Here is a 16,565-nt window from a genome sequence, read left to right as displayed (position 1 = left end):
AAATAAATTTAAATAAAACAATTTTTCTTAAGGGTTACGTAGGCCCGCAGACTAAAAAAAGCTGCATATTTCTTTGACATCATTTTGCCACATAATAAAAAAAAATAATTCTAGTTCTTAAGCATACAAAAGTTTAACATTTTAACTATAATTTCTAAAATTTTCATTTTAACATTTTAAAAATTCAGCCATAGGTAATGTGATTTTTGAAGACTGTTTATGAAAAAAACATACTTTTCGGTTGATAAGATTTCTGAGAATTTATTCATCTGGCATCAAGAAACTAAATATTTTCTACTAGCTGATGAGTTAAACTTGTAAAGTACACTCCCTCATGCCTTCGAATAATGTGAATTTTCTTGTTGGGCCTATTTTTCAATCGATTTGCTTAAATTTTGTTTGTTTTGAAACATCTTGAAACTTCCTCAACCAAATCAGACTTAAGTCGGACATAAGTCAGCATAGTACCCGTAAATGATTTACCTTTCTCGGATTTACTAAAACTTACTTTTCTTACGCAATTTCTTATTTCGGAATGACTTTTCTTTATAATTTATCAAACAATTTAATCGGAAGTAAAGCAGTAGGGGAAAGTGATCTGTCTTTAAATGCGGCAGCCCTTGAACGGTTCAATTTTTCTCTGGCGCATTCAAAGGCAGGCCACTTTCCCCTATATACTTAAAACGCATGCGAAAAGTTAATACACGGAAAGCACTTTCTCGTGACTTCAAGTACTCCGCAAAGCTGGGACGCTTTGCCATCTGTTTTGATTTCTAGTGAACACACATTGAGATATACTATTGTCCAACGAAGAGTATGTTTTTTTTAAAAAATGATCTCCGAAAATCACGTTCCAATGGCTAATTTTTTAAAAGTTTAAAAGGAAATTTCAGAAAATATAGTTTAAATGTTGTACTTTTATAAGTTCAAGAACTTGATTAAAATAAAAATTTATTATGTTGAAGAAAAAATGGTGTTTTTCAGTTTTTGACAGACATAACCCCTTAAGAAATATTTGTTTTTGAATTGCTTTTCTTATTTTTATTTTTAAACTACTACTTTATTTATTAGTTTCAATTATATACCAAAGTACTTATCATTCTCGAAGCTTAAATGATCATAGATCGGGTTTCAATGGTCCGCTTTTTTGCGTTTTATAATAATTAAAAAATTCTACAATGGCAAATGTCAATCTATATATTTAGTTCTAAAATTAATGTAAATTATTTTAAACAATCTAGTTTTTCTTTTGTATTCTAGAGATTTTATTCACTAATATTAGTTCTTTTAGCTTGTTTAAACTGCACAGATGGGCTTTTTTAAATTAAAATTTAGATAATTAAGAATAGAAAAGCTTATCAAGGTTTCAGAAATTTTTCTGAATTGATTTTAAATATAAAAAATATATGTTTTGATAATGATGTATACATCTTGGAATAAAGGACTTAGGATCTGTTAAAAATATTCTTTATAGCTGTCGAAAACGTTTCATATTTGAACGTACAAATATTTTATAAAACTATTAAATTTAATTAAATTAAAATTTAAAATATTTAAATATTATTTAAGATTTTAATTATTACTCGATTGAACCAATATTTAGATAATATTATTTAAAAACGTTCCAAGGATCAGTCAAATTGATTGTTAAATATAATTAATTTATATTACCAGCTATTCAAAGTAAAAAAAAATATCAATTTGAACGTAGCCTTTAAAATTAGTCATTTATATTATGCAGTAAATAAATTGTTAAAAAGTTTAATGGGTATTACGTGATATCCTAGTATAAATTTTAGTGCATGATTGAGCAATTTAAAAGATTTTGTTAATCAAAATAATCTGTAGAATTGCAACTTTGCAATAAATTTCAAAGATTTAACTGTGTGCATAAAAATTTTGGAAAAGTTCTCTGCAAACAGTTTCAGTATTTGCCAAAGTGCAATAGGGGAAGCTGGGGAAATGTTACTCACTTAACTTTTTTTTTAAACATTAATAAAAAGCATTTAAACATTTAATAAAAAAACAACTATGTGGCATAGTTCTTAAATATGAACAGATCATCATAAAAAAAATATATATTTCTAAAATCATGTACCAGGTGAACTACCCCACCCTCCGCTAAATATTTTATATTCGTCCCAAGAATATTTTTATACACAGACCGAGCTCCGAAGAAATATGACCAATTATTTTTCCCAAAAATGAAATAAGCCACTTGTAAAAGCACGATAATATCTTTAATCCTGTTTCAGAAAACTTCATTTTGAATCCAAAATGACCTTTTCAGACACGAGAGTGCTTGTAAAAAAAATCTTTGCAATAAAGTGGCAAATATTTTAATGTTTCCTCCATGAGGAATGTCTGACGAGGTCCAAAGAACGAAAAAGCACTTAGTGAGACATTGTACAAAATCTTGGTCTCAAATTGAGTGTAAATTAATAAAAATTTCCATAAGACGTTAAAGAACATTGTCAATAGCTGATATTTTTTTTGGAAAAAGAATCTTGTGGGTGTTTTTTTTGCTAGATTCAATAAATCAAATACCGTTCTTTATTAGTTATTTGATTTCTTCTTCTTTACGACAAATAAAAAGTAATAAAGTAGAGCAAATGACACATGAATTTTGCTGATTCCTCTCGATCAATCCTGGACCGGGAACATTCAAACAAATAATTTTCGATGGGCAAAATTGATGAAGCTCCAAGATGAAGGAGGAGTATTTTATTTTTTTCCAGGGAAAAGAAATTTAATTGGACGCTTGTTACATTTTTTTTGTGCTTTATTTTTGGTTTTTTTTTTGTAAACGTCTCCATTAGTTTGTGCGTTATATACATATATATGTGTATGGCACATAATTAATTGGGGATGTTTCGTATTCACAACTCAAAAATTTATACTTTGTTGTTTGCATTTAAGCTAATTGGAAGTGCTATTAAATGGAATTGGAAGAAAACTTGTGTTTCTCTCTCTCATCTCGAATTTCCATTCAATTTTGCTGAATGCATACAGGAACAACAATTTTTAGGGTGTGAGATTTTTAATTATTTTCCAAGAGAAAAAGGAGATTTAGGAGGAAAAATAAATACAAAAAGGAAAACAAACAAAAAAAAGAGCTTGGAAAGAAAGAGATGTGAAATGAATTAAATGTAATAAAAATGCCAGGGCGTCAAAAACCTGCTGCCGGTGAAACGATTTAATTGGGACATGAAAAAGTCATTAAGAATAATATTTCGGATTTGTTTTTTCTGTATATAGTACAAAAATATACTGGGGAGTATTATTTTTTTTTTTAACTGTAGTGCTTTTATTTTAACTACACCATTTATCCTCATCAGTCAGCATCACCCACCGTTTTAATTTTATAAATTTAATTGGCGTTCGTTTTCCGTGAGCAGCAATCACGAAATGATATGGTTCTAATTAATTGATTTCGGTATATAATTAATTCTGTAGAATTCAATGAATAATTAAGTGTATAGCACACAGTGGGTCATACACATGAGAAGAGTTAATACATGTTAACACTTTGCTAGGGCATTTATTGTCCAATGACTGGTGAAATTAATTAAATATTATCTGCCCATTCTACTGATGCGTCATTTAAATAAATATACTAATAATTAATTAATATTTGAAATTCATTATTCAAGCGAAATGAGAAATTAATTAACTCGATTGTAAAAGTTGCAAAGAGTGAGAAATTATCCGATAGTGCATAAACCTCCATGGATGCTGCAGGGCATCATAGTTCCATGCTTTGATAAATTTATTTATAGCATTGTAAATAATATATTTCATTTTTTTCTTTCCTTCAAAAATCACCACTAATTGATTACAAAATATCTCAAGATACCTCAAACATACCTAATTAATCTCGCATGAGAAAGTGTTATATATTTTACGCTTAATATGCTTTCTCAAAAGAAAATAATAGCATTTGTGCCAATTTAGCGACAAAATGTTTCATTGAGCTCGGCTCCCAAACAATTTTTCGAGCCATTACTATCATCAAAATTGTACCATTTAATACCAGTTCCAACTTACACTCATGATGAGCAATTTAAGGTGAATTATAATTTTGCAGTGATGCTTAATTGTGTAAAAATAATGCTGAGGGGAAATAATTGTCAGAGTGGAAAATAGGCTGATGGCAGTGACATGAGTAACATCTCCGCGATTTAAGATGATGAGTCTTCTGGGGACCACAAAAAAAAAAGCCCAAAGAGAAGGAATGTCTCCATCCACATTTGAGAAGTTCTCAACTTGTTTGGCACCGAGAAGGTGGTGGAGGCAGCAAGAGAAGTTAATATTGAGGAGGATGGAGACAAGAGACACGACCCGCACCAGATGGTTTCGAAGTTAATTAATATGTTTTGACACTCGTCCAAGAAATGGATTCATTATATACAATTTAGCATTTTAATTCATGTCACTACGTAACATCCCATATTCTATATATCTCTCATTTCTAGAAATAATAAACCACAATTTCCCTGCTTACAGAATAAAAATCCAATATATCATTGAATTATTCTACACCCAAGTAGCAAAATAAATGCCTTAATGTACTCAAGTAGCATTATTACAAGAAGATCACCTTCTGATACCCATATTTTTATTTAAAAATAAAGTCTTTTGATGGCTACCAGAGCACAGAAGTACTGGAATGGGAACTGCACATTAATATTTTGGTCATTACGTAAGTTATTTTACGTCATAATGACTATAAAATTTCCCGCCTGTGACTGTCAAATAATGCGCCAAATGATTTTTAAGCAACTACTGGTAATGATGGAAATTGGTAACTGGTTTGGCAGAGAAAAAGAGTAGAGAGAAGTAGGGCACCTTTGAAATGGAGTACCTTTGAAGTTGAGGTTTTTGCTCCAATTTTAAAAAGAAATTGAGTCTTATCATATACAATTTATATTTTAGTTCATATTTTTCATCAATTAATTTTTATATCATTTGATTTTTACTTACATTTCAATTTTACTTTCTAATATAGTCACACAAAATATTTAATAATTTAAACTTTAATGGTGCTGGCACACCTTTTCAATTGATTGAAATTCAATCGATTGAAATTTTACCTCTTACTCTTTCAAACTGAAATTAGATATAGCTCTCTTTTTCTGTCAAACGAAAATTGAAATATAAATTTCAATTTTTATTTGGCAGAAAGAGACAAACATGTCTTATTTTAGGTCGAAACAAATTAAAATAACATAAACTGAAATAAGATATAACTCTCTCTTTCTGTCAAACGAAAATTGAAATAGAAATTTCAATTTTCATTTGACAAAAAGAGACAAACATATGTTTTTTTAGTTTTAAAGAGTGAGAGGTAAAATGCCAATCGATTGAATTTCACTCAATTGAAAAGATGTGCCAGCACCATTACTGAACCAAAATGAAGTGTTTTTGTCAAAATAGATTGACTAATTTGAATTTTCTGTTTACCAAATTCACTAATTCATGGCACTCACACACCTTTTCAATTTAGACAAATTCAATTAATTTAAATTTTACCTAGTACTCTTAAAAAAAACAGATAAAGTTGTCCCTTTCTTTGAATTGAAATCAAAATTTCAATTTCAATTTTCATTAAATAGAAAGAGACAACTATGTATGAATTCTCTTTGAAAAAGTAAGAGATAAAATTTCAATTAATTGAATTTTACTAAATTAAAATGGTGTGCGAGCCCTATAATAAATTAATTATAATTTAGTGAATGACTATCAAAATTAAACCAAAAATAGAGGAAAGCGCGCTACCTTCATACGATTCAAACTTCGAACAATTCATTTTTTTTTCAATATGTTTTAAATTATTTTGGCCAATTATAATATTATGTTTTAATAGATGGTTCAATGCCTCAAAAATCCAGGAGAGTTATGAGTGAAATCCATTAGGAATATAGCAAAAATATGAGTTATCCGAAGTTTGAGTTGTCCGAACGTAGTGCGCTTACCCTTAAAATTTCGCAAAAAAAAATTAAATAAGATATTATTAGCTGACAAATTCAAATATTTAAAATTCGAATATTTAAGTTGAAAATATCAAATAAAGAAAAAGGTAAAAATTATGAATTTTGTCAATAGGGGGGAGTGAGCCTATAATTGGACTGGGACTGCATTGATATACATTTTTTTCATATTTCTAAAGGAAGCTGTACTTTACCATAGTTCAATGTAGTTCCAGAATTATTGTGCGGAACTTAATCACGTTGCGTTGAAGCCTAGTTTCCGTTAGATTTATTTCAAAAATATATCGTATGTCAATATATCCCAAGTACCCCCTGCATTATAATTTGTAAACGTACTTTATTTAAGAATTAACAAATAAGTTTAGTGGTACAAATCATCTAGAAAAGCATATTTAAAAATTATACAAAAAATTTGAGAGTAATACAAATTCATTTCCGATAAAAATGTACCCAGTTCATTACCGATTCATAACCCATTTCTAACAATTAAGGTTTCAGTCTATATTTTTCATGGATTTAAATAGGGGAAGTGCTTATAATTTTGGACAGTCTGCATATAAGCATCGATATCCTAAGTTTGAAGTGCCATATTTTCAATACTAATTGACTTTTCTTGTTACTCTCTTTTCAGAAGGATTGTTTAGAATCTTGGCAAGCTATTTATCATCTCACTTTTACTAAAATTAGTTTTAATACGTTTAAAAATGAATTGATATGTAGAGGTGAATTTGACTCTTATTTTGGACAACTTGGTTATTAATTTTTACAACTTGTCTGTAAATTTGGACAGATAATCCGCCTCAACAGGATGCCCATTGTTCTTCATTTTATGAACCAATCTTACCAAGTCCTCTTCCTGGTCATGTAAGAGAAACGTGGAATGTCACAAGAAGCCCAGAAACTTTCCATATCATTCATTAAAGTGAGTTGACTTCGGTACTCCAAGTACGTGCGGATTCGCTCATTCCCTGCCCTTTCCGGGAGCCTTTCAAGGCATTTCTCACTGCATCTCTTTCGTAGAGATGATGCTCCTTCATTTCTCCAGGCATTTGTCCAACCTAGTCATCACAAAAGCTAAAACTTCACGAAATTTCGTGAGAAAAACACCTGTCCAAAATAAGAATCATCACCTCACTGGTGAATGTCTTAAAAAATTTCCCATTTTTCACACGAAAAATATAATTCACAAGGCAAATCTCACTTCAGGTCAAATGTACAAATCATCAGTAACGTGAATCAACACAATATTCAATGAATATTCAATAATATCACTCAAAAACAGCGAACAAACTTTGTTAGTACTTCACCAAAACTAAATAAGACTGAAGTAAGCCACGAAGTTCTGTCATATTTCTCGTAAGCAATTGCTCACACTGAATTTTCAACAAAGCAATTTCAACTCAAATCATATTCAAATTTTAACGTATTTAGTGTTAAAATCTTCCAAAAAGAACAAATATTTAGATAGAATTCATTATTCATCAAATATTGGAATAAAAATCCATCATTTTAATCAATTTATTTTTAGTGTCCAAGGTTATCCTCAAAGTGTCCAAAATAAGAAACTGGACAAAATTAGAAGCATTTCCCCTACCTTTTTCTTTTTTAATTGTTTGAGAAATCCAATCTCTTGAATTGCTTAACCCTTGACCTTACAAAACCACTATAAAGAAATATTAAAAGTCATTTTATCAGATCTAAAGGTGAAACATCAGCCTGTACAACTTTTAACAGAAGTTCAAAAACGAAAATATAGCTCAGACCTCTTTCAAGATATCGAAAAGTTTTGAGAAAAGATTAAGATTACTTTAATGACTTTTCTGGTATATGGGTTACTCTGAAAATCTGACATCGCTATCTCAAACCGTTTGGTCTCTGGGTGTACTCACATCGAGGTGAACGGTCAGACAAATAGCCATATATAATTTGTCTTGACACTTTAGGATTCAAAAATTCGGTAAGGTATGATGGAGAATCGAATTATATAGTTCAAATCGAAGTATTATAGTACAAAGGTATCTCTTTCAATTGGAAATAACTTGTTGCAATATCTGTGAACCAAGAAGAGTCCCTGTTGAAAGTGCATTCTCACTGACAAAGAACCAACTGAGAGGGAATGGGCGAAAAGAGAATCAAGGAAACATATAGGGGAGTCAAAAGTGATACATAGAACAACTGCACGCGGTGAAGAACGAAGAATCTCAACTAAAAGTGAGGAAGTTTAATTAGTTTGATAATTTTTATACATGTGGAATTTTGACGAGTGAAACATACAATAAAATTCATTTTAATTAACTGGTATAAAGTTCTAGGATAAAAAACAACACACCACAACAACAAAACAAAAATAAAGAAGCAACCAACATCCAAGTTTTGTGATATTTTTGGAAGGTTGAATGTTGTCTTCGTCATTTCATTCATTGATGCTGAATGTGTGAACTTGTCAAAATTTGAAGGCGGGTGGAAATTTTTTTATCCTACTCCAAAAACGTAAATTAACACTTTTTTTACGCCAAATGCTAAGCAAAACAGTCAATTAACACCCTTTTTCTCTCCCTCACACTCACGATACATTAGATATAGGTAAATTGGAATATTTTCGTATATTTTGAGATAATAATGACTATACAGACGTTTCGCGTCCGCAGCATCAACTGCCACGATAATTGGTAAATATTGACAAAAACACCCACTTCTTCATCCTGCGCCATGAAGATCAATTTACCGAAGAATATGTTAGATAATTAAGCATGTGCATTAGTTCAAAAAGTGGAAGCAATTATGTTTCATAGACAATTATCGGTAATGATATGATTTTTTTTCATCCATTTGAGAGAACATAAATTTATATTCTCTTAATTTAAATAACAAGCATATTTCGTATTATAATGGCTTCGGCACACCTTTTAGATCAGGAAAATTTCACGAAGTTGAAGTTCGAATCCCTTTCTATCTCACACGCTTTGCCTATCTCATTCTTTTGCAATCCAAAATGAATTGAGCTAAATTGGATTTGTTGTGATGTTTAAGAGAAGAAGAAGAGTACGGAAGAATGAGATAGACATATCCAAAGCCTGTAAGAAAGAGAAGTATTCGAATTTCGACTTCATGAAATTTTCCTGATCTAAAAGGTGTGCCGGAGCCATAATAGCGCTGGCACAACTTTTAGATCGAGAAAATTTCATGAAATCGAAATTCACAAACTTGTTCTTTTCAAATTGTTTGCATAAGCCTATCCTACTCTTTCGTACTCTTCTTCTTCTTTTCAACATCACACTAAATTAAATTTAGTTCAGTCCAATTTTGTGAACAAAAGAGTGGGATAGACTTATGCAAATCTTTTGAGTAAGAAAGAGAAGTGAATTTTTACTTTATGAAATTTTCCTGATCTAAATTTTCTGGAACCATAAGAAAAGACTTTTCGTTAAACTTAACGAGAGATGAATGTTCAGTCTGTTGACTCTATTGGATTCGGTGACTTTATCGGAGTCCGAGAGAAAACATCTTAAGACAAGAGAAATTTCAACCGGTCAACACGCTTAAATCACGAAAAGATTTTTTTGTTGAAAAATGAATACACGGTTAATATACGAATTTTATTATAATATTACGATGTACTTAAATAAATGTTGTTCTTGTGTGTAAAACGTCACATTGATACACCAAAACATTTATTTAATTTCGAAAAAATCATAATGAAATCATACAATATTAGTTTAATGATAAAGAAAAAGTTGACTCTATCGGAGTCCGTAGAGTAAAAAAATAGCTGTTAATTCTATTGGAGATTGACTCTATCGAGGTCCCACTGTATATTAAAAATCAAAATTGTAAACAGTTCTATTGGGCATGTTGCTTAACCGATTATTATTCTTATCGATACTTTTATCGTTTTATTCTTTGCATAAAACAAATGGTCAGTAAAAAGTCAAAAGTGGTCAGCAAAAAATTAAATTTGATCAGCAATTAATTCGAAATAATCAGTAAACATTTTCAATTTTGTCAGTAAAAAGTAAAATTTTGTCAGTAAAAAATTAAATTTGGTCAGTAAAAAGTTAAATTTGGTCAGTAAAAACTTTGAATTGATCAGTAGATATATTTGAGTTAATAAATAAAAAATTAAAAACTAATCAGCAAAAAGTTAAAAATAAGCAGCAAAAAAGATTAAAAAAGCAGTAAAAAAATAAAAATGAGCAGGAAAAAATAAAAAGTGGTGAGTAAAAAATTAAAAATGATCAGTAGAAATATTCGTATTGATCAGTGAAATATCAAAAAGTGGTCAGCAAAAAATTAAAAAGGAGCAGTAAAAAATAAAAATTGGTCAGTAAAAAATTAAATGTGCACAGTAAAAAAATTAAAAGTGGTTAGTTTATTTTTTTTTATTTTTTTACCACTTTTTATTTTTTACTGATCACTTTTTGTTTTTTATAGATCATCTTTACTTTTTACTGATGATGTTTTATTTTTTACTGATCACTTTTTACTTTTACTTTGACCACTTTTAATAAAGTACTGCTCTTTTTTAATTTTTTACTGATCTTTTTAAATTTTTTGCTGCCCTTTTCTCATTTTTTACTGACCATTTTTTTATTTTTTACTGATCATTTCGAATTTTTTGCTGAACAAATTTAACTTTTTACTGCTCGTTTTTTCAATGCCTTTATTCTGGAGAGTGGTCTAGATGCTTAGACAGCAATGATCGCACGGGGGCGGATTTGAAGAAAAAGACGATATAAAAATCTATTTTATACTATTCTAGACTCTCACAGTATAACAAAACTTTAGAAAAGTAATTATCAGCTTATTCACTTGATTGTTCTCTATAGTATAAATTTTTAAATGTCTTAAATTGTACCTGGTCTATATTTGAAGTAATTTTCGTTAAAAAAACTATCTTTGTGATGGATTTTTGACAGTTCGATTTACAACTGTATTTACAATTTTTTTTTTCAAAACAAATTTTTTTTTGACGAATATTCCTCCCATAAGAGGGCTTTAAATTCAAACCTAAAATAATTATTATACAAAGCAAAAATTATTAAATAAGCTATTGCAAATGCAACCAAAAGATTAAGTCACGTTAGGTAGTTGTCAAAACGTTTACATTAACGTTTGCAACTTATTCGTTAATTTTTATATTATTAAATGAAATAAATTAATAAAAATAAAAAATAGTTAAATTTAAAGTAAAATTAAAAAAAAATAACAAACAATAAAATAAAGGCTCATTACGTAGTCGATAAGTTTTTCACGTTAGCAACACTTTCGTTAAATTTATTGTCAAAATACAAAAAGAAAAATCTGTTCAATATAAAGCCAAAGAAACCACAATTGGAATTGCAAATATCTAACTGAAAAGTAATATCAAATATATATCCCATTTGCCTCCATTGAGAAGGATTTCGTTCAACAGCCTAAGCCATTTCGACTTTGGTGACGACAAATGACAAGTGAGGGATAAAAAGGGAAATAAGAGTAAGAATTGGCGAAAACTGGCTACAACAACCTTACATTAATCGATTAAAACGTCGTCGTCTCCTTTTCATCATCCATCGCACAAGCCCACCAAATCCAACGACAATCGCACTCGTTGGCATTTTCCGATGATATGGGGTGGCTCTCAGTTTTTTTTTTCTCTTCTTCAGGCCCCAAAAACACACCGACAAAAAAGCCACCCACCCAATTCACACACATTTGAGACGACCGATCAATCAGTCCATTATCGATGAACATCGAAATCCAATTAGTGTAATTTATTTCTATTTTAGAGGCAAAGGAATGTCAGTGGGAGTGTGCAAAAAAAACTACCCACTAATTTTTAACTTCATCCCCTATTTCGCCTCCCCATATAATTTGGACTGGGAATATTTTGGCTGGGGATCATGGTTGGTTTTGTGTGATTTTCTTGCCAAATTGGCAAATTCACGAAAAAGGCTCCAAAAGACGTGGAAAGGGGTGCGACAGTAGGGGTTGATTGAAGGCATGAAAAGGGTTCTATTCGAGACACAGTGAGAGAGGAATGATGTGGCGATTGATACAAAAGAAAATCGAGTGGAAATCATAGGGAAATCCATGCCCCAAACCATTTTGAGAAGCGCGACAGAAGAAACAGCACACCCTACCCAGACAAATGGTATTGTGGGTGAAAAGACAACACAAGACACTCATCCACAAGTGAATGACTATACTATACTATAAAATGTTGTCGGGGAGATTGAGGGGATGCCATCTCAATGAACAAGGGTGAGAAGGAGCTGAGGCAAAGTAAAGATAATCTTATTTCGAATCCACGATTAGCTTCACAAAGGCATCTAACGACCCATATAGTCGCATTAATTGGTTGAGACGATAGAGTTTAGATATTCTCACACATTTTGCTCCCCAAAACGCGACAACGCCCCCCCTCCTGCCCTACCAGACCCTTTTTTTGCCAAAGCAATTTTGTTCCAAAAAGTGCTACAAGGAAGCATAACCCCAGACAGCAAGAAAGGAGCTCGAACGTCAAACTCATTTCTGGTGGCAACAACTGAAATGGAATTCCATTATATTGTTTTCAATTCCTAAAACTCAACCCTTACCACCCCGTGGTCACACCCATATCGTCTAGTATGGATCCAGTATGTTCCTGGCTTCGTTTAACTCCCAAAAGTCCAATCAAAAAGTTCGTCGAAAGACCCACTCATTCTAAATATCAATTAAGCACAGGCCAGTTAGAGATATTAGGATTCAAATCAAGTTATTGCTATTTGAAATATTTCATTCCTTCAGCATGAATTTATTTAAAAGAGAGTGGTTCTCATTTTCAGATCAAAATATTTCATATTGGAGGAGGTGGGGCTGTTGTGAGCTGTAAGGCTACATTGTTGTACGATTTTTTCGCATATCTCTAAACGAAATTGGGTTTTAATGTAATATAAATGTATAGGGTAAGTGTGCCAAATTCCGGCCAGCTTGCAATTTCGGCCACCTTTTTTGTTCTTCGAATTTCCATGAACTTTTAGATTTTACGTACTCTAGAGATTATACAATGCAAAAGAATAACAAAAAATGTAGCTTCGACAAACGAGATGACGTGAAAAATATACTGGAAGAATTCCCGAAGGGCATGGAACTATGAGAATGACGGTGGCCGAAATAGAGCACCAAAGCTATGTTTATATTTTTATTCATTTTAAAATGTATAAAGAATTATTATAGAGTAAATAAAGACGGTAAACTCTTTACAAGGTTCCAAGCAACATTCTTTCAAAAGAAAGAATTAAAAAAAATCAATTTGTATTTAAAATATTACTTTTCAAACTTGAGACTTTGACGCTTGCATGCAACTATGCCGAAATTTGGCACACTTACCCTATCTCTAAACGAAATTGGGTTTTAATGTAATATAAATGTATAGGGTAAGTGTGCCAAATTCCGGCCAGCTTGCAATTTCGGCCACCTTTTTTGTTCTTCGAATTTTCATGAACTTTTAGATTTTACGTATTCTAGAGATTATACAATGCAAAAGAATAACAAAAAATGTTGCTTCGACAAACGAGATGACGTGGAAAAGATATTGAAAGAATTCACGAAGGGCAAGGAACTATGAGAATTAAGGTGGCCGAAATAGGGCACCAAAGCTATGTCTACATTTTTATTCATTTTAAAATGTATTAAGAATGATTTTAGAGTAAATAAAGACGGTAAACTCTTTACAAGGTTCCAAGCAACACTCTTTCAGAAAAAGAATAAAAAAAAATCAATTTGTATTTAAAATATTACATTTCAAACTTGAGACTTTGACGCTTGCATGCAACTATGCCGAAATTTAGCACACTTACCCTAAACAATCGTGGATCTAATTTAAATTATGACAAGGCCCAACTTCATTTAGACATATGCAAAAAATCATAAATTAATGTAGCCTCACTTCGCCCTATTAGACTTTAAGTTCGGGAGAGAAACTGTTAATCTCGGATTTTGAAATCTATAGAGAGTGTTATAGTGGCTTCAATTTTTTGTTCAAAACCGAATTTAAATCATAGAATTTTTGCAAATATTCGCTTTCACTGTAGTTTTTTTTTTGTTTTGCAAATTATACTATTTGTATGTATCATTAAGAAACCAAGACTTTTAAAATGATGATTTTTCAAGACTTTAGATTAGAAGGACCCTAGATGCCCTATTTCTTAATCGTTTTTGACAAGAACGAATTTATTTAAAAGGTTTTTGAACGAAGAATAAGTGTGAATTGTTTTCAACAAGATATTAACAGGCTAGAAATAAATAAACGGTAGGACTCGACAGTGCTTTGAAAAAAAAAAAAATCTTGACAGATCCGGTTAAGCACTGCTACTGGCAACAACGAAACTTAGCGAAAAATAGCACAGGAGAAAACGGTTCCTTTAAAAACTGGAACTTCTTTTAAGTCCTGGACTGGATAATCCTTCAATTTCGAACATAATGCCCCTTCATAGACTTACGACTTAAGTCAAGATGCGGATTAGCGGGAAATTGATAGAAATGTAGTCTAATCACAATTTTAATTACACTATCGATAAGCCGTAAAAGCACCCAGTCCAGTACATAACTCGATACAAACGGACCAAACGGGCAAATGAACAATCGAACGAACAAATCCGAGAGGGTAAGTGTGCCAAATTTCGGCCAGCTTTGTATTTCGGCCACTTTGAGTGTAATTTCGGCCAAACAATTAAATGAATTACTATTATGGATTGAATCTTCGATTAGTCATTTAATTTATTTTGCTTTTAAATATTTATTCATTTTAGGATGTATTAACACAAAAATCGTTAAATCTTAGGTATAATTTGAATTTAATTGTGTTGTAGAAACTCAGTGTGAAAAGAATCTTAATTACACGGAAGATCTCAGGGCTTGTGGGTCATATAAACATATTAAAGTAAATATTTTTAAACTCGTTCCGTATGACGTTTTGAAATTCTCTATCCGTTGCTTCACAAAAGCCAGTCACAAACAAGGTGGCCGGTATTACACTCAAAGTGGCCGGAATACTACCCAAAGCAATGTCTATATTTTTATTATTTTTTCAATATTTTGGGACCTAATTTGAAGAAAACAAAGATGATAAACTAGTTTTCAAGGTACCACACAATCCTCCCGACGAGGAAGTAAGAAGAAATTTCAATATATATTAAAAATATTGCAACTCAAACTTAGGACTTCGATGCTTATTTGCAACTATGCCGAAATTTGGCACAGTTACCCTAATAGTTTTTTTTAAACAAAAAAGATACTTCTACGGAGTTTTAAAACAATTTTAAGGTCATCTATAAGTCGATTTATACTGGATATTAACCAATAAATAAGAAAATAAAAAAACGACAAAGAAGAAAAAAGCTCTATCCTGCAACCACCTCGAAAACTATATGAAACATCTTGAGTTCGAATTTCTTGCAAAACCTAAATCGCTTTACTATCCCTACTTTATTTTTTATGCTAATTTTTAACTAGAAATTCCAGGTAAGGAGAAAATATAGCAGGCCGTATGTCCCGGGATAAGAAATTTATTTTTTTATTTTATTTCATTTGTTTATTTATTTATTTCATATACTGCTTTTGAACTAGAGCCCTTGAAAGCTAATATTTTGACAGATACGAAAAAGTACAAGCTCTGCTCTCAAGAATATCCCATCGTGGCCTTTTTCTTTTATCCATTTAAAATACTATGAAAATCACGAGATTCCAATTTAGGTTCCATTCCATTTTATCCCATTATTGTACCCTAATAGGTTTTTCAAAATTTAGAAATTAAAAATAATAAAGTTTTAACTTGGATTCAATAAGACAATTCCAATCGTTCATGCCTTAACTTTCGATTTTGTTAAGTTTCTGTGAAAAATTGCACCCTAATCACTATCAGAATCGTGAAATACCTGATTCTTGCCTTAATTAAAATTGTTGGTGAAGCACTACAGTCCGGGTTGTCTTTACCTAGAATAGATAGAAAAGAAGACACTCATTAGTGGGCTGCATTGAGAAATCACAATAAAATTAATTAGAAAATACTGCTAATTAATTCTAGTTTGTAGAACGAAAAGGGCAAAAAAAAGAATGAGTTGCATAATTAGAAACATATGTTTTGAGGATTTTCGTCGCTCATGCAATTAGACATTATGTTTGATCATCGTGAACTGTAGATGTTGATTTTTTTCTTGTTTGGGTGGCAAAAAAAGTATAAATTGGGGAAAAAAGTTGGAGCTGGAATGAATTTCTCTAGCAAAATACTCTCTTATGTCTTATCCCATACTCCCCCAAAATGTTAAACGCCTCAGTTCCCCTTAATTGGCCTTTAATATCGTCCCTAATGTGTGTAACGAACTATTAATGATGAAGCAGAAAACTCGTCTGCGTCCAAATTTAATTAGATTTTCAAGTACATCTGTCTCTATGTTTGAGTAAGAGTAGCTTGACGGAGGTGGCTGAAAGTGGAGGGTTTCTAGTTGACTCCACACATGGGAAAGATATCCTTCCTAGTAATCCCAGGGACAAGGAAGCATACACACTCAAATTTCACCCCCAGAAGCTCTCTTTTGCACAACAATCGAAAGGGGA

General features: G+C 31.2%; 1 protein-coding gene across 4 annotated transcripts in view; it reads right to left on the bottom strand.

Moving 5' to 3' along the window:
• The window catches only part of LOC129807191 (LIM domain transcription factor LMO4), a 304,468-nt gene that overhangs the window by 116,472 nt on the left and 171,431 nt on the right, over positions 1 to 16,565 (bottom strand). For 2 of the 4 annotated variants that reach the window (XM_055856286.1, XM_055856288.1), the window contains one exon: positions 15,887 to 15,944. The exons of the other annotated variants lie outside the window; for them this stretch is intronic. The gene's annotated coding sequence lies outside the window, so the exon portion shown is untranslated. The remainder of the gene's footprint in view (positions 1 to 15,886; positions 15,945 to 16,565) is intronic. 4 annotated transcript variants of the gene reach the window in all.

The sequence above is a fragment of the Phlebotomus papatasi genome, chromosome 3, assembly GCF_024763615.1.
Source record: "Phlebotomus papatasi isolate M1 chromosome 3, Ppap_2.1, whole genome shotgun sequence".
Lineage (NCBI taxonomy): Eukaryota > Metazoa > Arthropoda > Insecta > Diptera > Psychodidae > Phlebotomus > Phlebotomus papatasi.
The sequence above is the reverse complement of the archived record's forward strand: the minus strand, read 5'-3'. Positions and strand labels throughout refer to the sequence as shown.